This window comes from Palaemon carinicauda, chromosome 6, assembly GCF_036898095.1.
Source record: "Palaemon carinicauda isolate YSFRI2023 chromosome 6, ASM3689809v2, whole genome shotgun sequence".
NCBI lineage: Eukaryota > Metazoa > Arthropoda > Malacostraca > Decapoda > Palaemonidae > Palaemon > Palaemon carinicauda.
This window is the reverse complement of record NC_090730.1, coordinates 156351645-156356644: the sequence shown is the minus strand read 5'-3', so window position 1 is coordinate 156356644 and position 5000 is coordinate 156351645.

The window sequence follows — 5000 nt, the reverse complement described above, 5'->3', positions numbered from 1 at the left end:
ATATATATATATATATATATATATATATATATATATATATATATATATATATATATATATATATATATATATGTGTGTGTATGTATGTATGTATATATAATAGGGGCAGTGTATATAAATATTTACATGTATTTATTTATGTATGTATGTATGTATGTATGATTCTCTCCCAACTCCTTAACTTTCCTCGGATAAATAGGAATCCAATATTAAATTAAACAAAGTCTATAAAAAAAAACCTTCGTTGGGAAGCGAATTCTGAAGTAGTAGGCCTAGAAGTCTCTCTCTCTCTCTCTCTCTCTCTCTCTCTCTCTCTCTCTCTCTCCCGTTATGATGACGCTTCACTTGAAGATATTGGCACACCGGCCTAACGACACCATAAAATGGATCTTTGGAGTTACGGAGTATGGGGGCGACTTTGGCATGTGTTTGGGGGGAAATGGGAAATTCGTAAGGTAGGCCTAGCAGTGGGACTGCAATGGGAAGAAAAGTTTTGTTTTCCAATTTTTTTAGTCCAGCGTTCTGTATGAAAATTAAGTATTTTTTTATGCTCCAGATGTAGTCGGAAGAACTTATTCCGTTTGCATTGTAATGTATTTTGGAAATATCGGGGCTTGAGGGAATATATTTATTATTTGGGGAACTTTGAGAATGGGTATATTAGGTAATTAAAGTTATTTTTACTTAAGATAATTTTTTTGTATTTGATATAATCTTATATCATGTAGGTTTTAAGTTCTAATTTGCTCTTATCCCAAATTGCTTATACAGGAATGCATCGGGATTTTGCTTATGTCCTCTCAGTTGTTGTTGTTGTTATTATTATTATTATTATTATTATTATTATTATTATTATTATTATTATTATTTAAGGCTAAGCTACAACCCTAGTTGGAAAAGCAGGATGTTATAAACCCAAGGGCTCCAACAAGGAAAAATAGCCCAGTGAGGAAAGGAAACAAGGAAATTAATAAACTTTGAGAAAATTAATGAACAATTAAGATAGAATATTTTAAGTACAGTAACATTAAAATAATCTTTCATATTTAAACTATAAAAGCAGAGGAAGAAAAAATAAGATAGTGTGCCTAGTGTACCCTCAAGCAAGAGAACTCTACCTCAAGTCATTGGAAGACCCTGGTACAGAGTCTGTGGCACTACCCAAGACTAGAGAACAGTGGTTTGATTTTGGAGAATCCTCGTAGAAGAGTTGCTTACCATAGCCAAGGGACATAGGTAAAGAGTCTCTTCTACCCTTACCAAGAGGAAAGTAGCCACTGAACAATTACAGTGCAGTAGTTAACCCCTTGAGTGAAGAAGAACTGTTTACTAATCTCAGTGTTTTCAGGTTTATGAGGACTGAGGAGAAGCATCAAGTGTAGTTCTGTCGGGCCAGTCAAAGGACCCAATAACCCTCTAACGGTAGTATCCCCACGAGTGGCTGGTGCCCTGGCCAAGCTAATACCTGACACTGAAATTATTTTACTATGTCTTATTGATTTTTAAAGTAAGTGACTATATATTGAAGATGGTAGAACAGAGAAGAAGCAAGTTACATTAAGACTTAAAGGTCCGTAAAGGTACTTGAATGAAATTTGCAACGTAAGTAAACTTTCTCCATGAATAACTTTACCGGCAATTCTCTCTCTCGTCCTTGTTCCCGCCGTGATGTGCAACAACATGGCAACAGTATCTCGGTGTGGATGGGAAAGATGAAAGCGTAATGGAAGGTGGTGTAAAGGAGCAAGATAAGAATAGGAGGAGAAGAGTAATGATGAAGATTAGAGATATCTTGGCCCTGGGTAATGGTTTTTATTAGATAATGGGAGAGGGGTTATGATGATAAAGGATGGGAGACGGGGATAGTAGCTTTATAAGATAATGGCAGGGGGGGGAACTCACCTCGGACGTACATACAGACGTAGTGCTAAGAGATAGAAGTTTACCGAGTCAAAGTCAAAAACCTTTATTCCATTATAGTATGGTTATTATGTTACATAACAATATAAATTATTTACATAAAATTCACAATAATTGGATTGTAAAAATTTAGGATATATATACATTCAAGTAAAATTTAAAAAATATTGCTTTAGTTTCTTTTTGAATAAATCAGAACTAACATTTGTACATTTTCTTATTTCCAGAGGTAGTTTATTCCAGAGAGAGAGAGAGAGAGAGAGAGAGAGAGAGAGAGAGAGAGAGAGAGAGACTACGACAATGCTACTATCCGCTAGCAACAGGAAGAGCAATTGAACTACATTGATTGCAAAGGCCTTGAAAATACAATCGCATAAAGATTATAAAGTAGTGGAAAAATGAAAGTCCACAATAACAACAGTACCCGTGTTGCACTTTGAATGGCTGAGCGGAAGAGGTCTTCAGGTACGGGAAAGACCTCTCTTAAATACGGACGTAAACAAAACATGGGGGGAGTGGGCGTAGCGTGCTTATTTTACCGTGTTTACTTGCACTCTTAGGGGTCGTTTATTTACCATTTATTCTTAGTTCCATTCAAGTACATTGCATACTTGAAGCAAGAAACTATTCAAATCACTTCACCGAAAGGTTGAGTGTAATGGCATGATTATGATCTAGGATGATCCCCATCTTGCCAACATCCTTTGGCGAACGAGCTGAGGAAAAAGCGCGAAGAACGTTGAGGAGTAATGGGAGGAGAGTAATAGTAGTAGTAGTGAGAAGAGGAGAGGGTTGAGGGAAAAGAAAAGGTGAACATGTGGTAAGCACAGGAGAGTTCTAATGGCTGAGGCATTGGCCGGTAATGACTGGGGACCGGGAGGGGATTGCAGGGGCCAGGGCTATGACATAATGGGGGTTACTCCTGCTGGGATTGGCGGGAGATCCCCAGGAGGTAGCCAAGCACCAACCCCGGGCGGTTATTCACCGTTGCCACCAACCCCTTGCCTGGCTACCGCTCGGATTCGATAGCCGCGGGGCGCGTTGGATTATTATTTCTTTGGACTGTTTTGTTTCTTTTGTTTGGATGCGGATGTTGCTGTGTTTTTATTCCAGAAAGTTACAAGACGCTTTCATCTCATTGGAAATGGATTTCTTTGAACTGCCGATGGGATCGGAGATTTTACATCGCTGTCTATCGGATAAAACTTCTAGTAAACTATTGTTTTTTTGTATGTATATGAAATATATATATATATATATATATAATATATATATATATATATATATATATATATATATATATATATATATTATATATATATATATATATATATATATATATATATATATATATATATATTCATTTATTGTAAATCTATCTAAACACCAATATATATATATATATATATATATATATATATATATATATATATATATATATATATATATATATATATATATATTATATATATATATATATATATATATATATATATATTCATTTATTGTAAATCTATCTAAACACCAATATATATATATATATATATATATATATATATATATATATATATATATATATATATATATATATATATATATATGTATGTATATATGTATATATATACATATATATATATATATATATATAAATATATATATATATATATATATATATATATATATATATATATATATATATATAATATATGAATATTTCCATGGATAAGTGTCAATATCCTTCTTGTTTATAAAGTAGGCTGGCATTGTCACCATGAGTTCTTTTGTGGGCTGCGCGTCTTTAAATTTTTTTTTCTATTGGCCTGTTTATAGATAAGAATTTGTCCGCCTATCTCTCTCTCTCTCTCTCTCTCTCTCTCTCTCTCTCTCTCTCTCTCTCTCTCTCTCTGCGGATCTTGTTTTGACCAATGGCACTCTTGTCACTAGTGTGGCCCGAACTCGGTCTTGGAGCATATCTAAAGGAGATTATAAGTAATTTTTACACTAATGAAGTAGAACATTTTCCCGATCCTCATTATCGCGCTTGGCTAAAAAAAGATGAGAAATTAAGTGGCTTTCAGAATAGGCAAAGTTTATTCTAGAAAATTGTATATCCCCAAAATCGAAGAGAACATGGTCTAGGGTGTACATCCGTTGAGACCAAACCCTTTAGAATAGTCCAAGAACCGTTGTTAGGTGTTCTTAACACATCGTAATGTAGTGAAGATCTCACATTCATCATCATACGCAACACACGAATTCTCACCATGATTGTTTCCCTGTTTTATTTCAACCGTAACGAATCAATCAATGCTCATGGGAACGAATAAGCTAAGACATGTTTCTTGATATCAGGCCTAACGAGACAAGGCGTGATATAAGTTATTCAATACTGGGCCTAATTCTAACTCGATCTGGGTCGTTATATCTAATGTCAAATCTGCCTTCATAGCTTCTAGTAACTATTACAAATGATATCAAAAGTCCACTGCTTCGACGAATGCTTTCCACACGTGCATGGGTCGAACCGATCTACAGATTTATCTTCCTGAGTTTTGTGTGTGAATAATGAGCTTTCACATTCTTTTAAAACAATCTTACTAAGATTCATAAGAAGGAACTATACGTAAGAACATTTGAGTATATTAAAGCGTAAGTGGCTGATTAATGCAGTGAAATTTAGGAAACTTTATGTACACTAATGATTCATTTAGATGGAAAAGTTTTCATTCAAGGAATTAAAGGTTTAAAGGCTACTCGAGAATGGCAGAGGCAAAGGACAGTGACATTGCCCTATCAAGCAGGACAATGCCCTAGAGATTGACCATATATGATCAGCGCCCAAGCCCCCTCTCCACCCAAGCTAGAACCAGGGAGGGCCAGGCAATGGCTGCTGATGACTCAGCAGATGGCCCTTAGGCTCCCCTAAAACCCCCAGCCTTAACTTAACAAGGATGGTGAGGTTGCAGTGACCAACGAAACTAACGAGTCTGAGAGGGACTCGAACCCCAGTCTGGCATTCACCAGTCAGGAAGGTTACCACCCTTCCATATCTCATGTATACATAGTAGCAATCCATAAAG